Below are 858 nucleotides of genomic sequence, written 5' to 3'. Positions count from 1 at the left end.
AATAATGGCAGAGTGCAATGATGCGTAACCATATAACACAACTCCAATGTATATACTGTATTGAAAAATAAACAATGATATAGGGAACATATAATTACTTAAAGTAACATTTTGTATGCGTTTATTTCTTAACGTTTTCCTTTCAATTTTATATTTTAATATATTTCTTTAACTTAGTTTTTCTTCATCGTTTTCCTTTCAACTTAGTTTTTCTTCATCGTTTTCCTTTCAATTTTATATTTTAATATATTTTTTAACTTAGTTTTTCTTCATCGTTTTTCTCAATAACTAATACTTAAACTACGCTTTCAATACTAAAGGTAATTTAACTTACCTAATATTTATATTAAAAAATAAATAGCTCTTTATTTAAAGATCAAATTGTTATCATTAATTTTCCGATGCGTCCTGCATCGTTTTGCGTCTTCTCTGAGTTCCTTTTCTTTTATTTTAAAAACTACGCTTTCAATACTAAAGGTAATTTAACTTACCTAATATTTATATAAAAAAATAAATAGCTCTTTATTTAAAGATCAAATTGTTATCATTAATTTTCCGATGCGTCCTGCATCGTTTTGCGTCTTCTCTGAGTTCCTTTTCTTTTATTTTTCTGCTTCTTTCTTTATTTGGCATTTTTATATTCCGAAAAAAATAATCTACAATATTCAACTACCTCACGAGAAAAAATTGCTCTCAGCAAATAATAATTACATTGCCTTCGGTTTTGCATTGCGCGCGAATAGATTATTTTGCTGCACGGAAAACACGCAGCTACAGATAACAATAATGGCAGAGTGCAATGATGCGTAACCACATAACACAACTCCACTGGCGCACGGGCTTAGAGTATCAAGCTGA

Source organism: Anneissia japonica, unplaced genomic scaffold (genome assembly GCF_011630105.1).
Source record: "Anneissia japonica isolate Jap-2015-1 unplaced genomic scaffold, ASM1163010v1 scaffold165_len1371125_cov188, whole genome shotgun sequence".
Lineage (NCBI taxonomy): Eukaryota > Metazoa > Echinodermata > Crinoidea > Comatulida > Comatulidae > Anneissia > Anneissia japonica.
Note: the sequence above shows the minus strand (reverse complement) of the source record.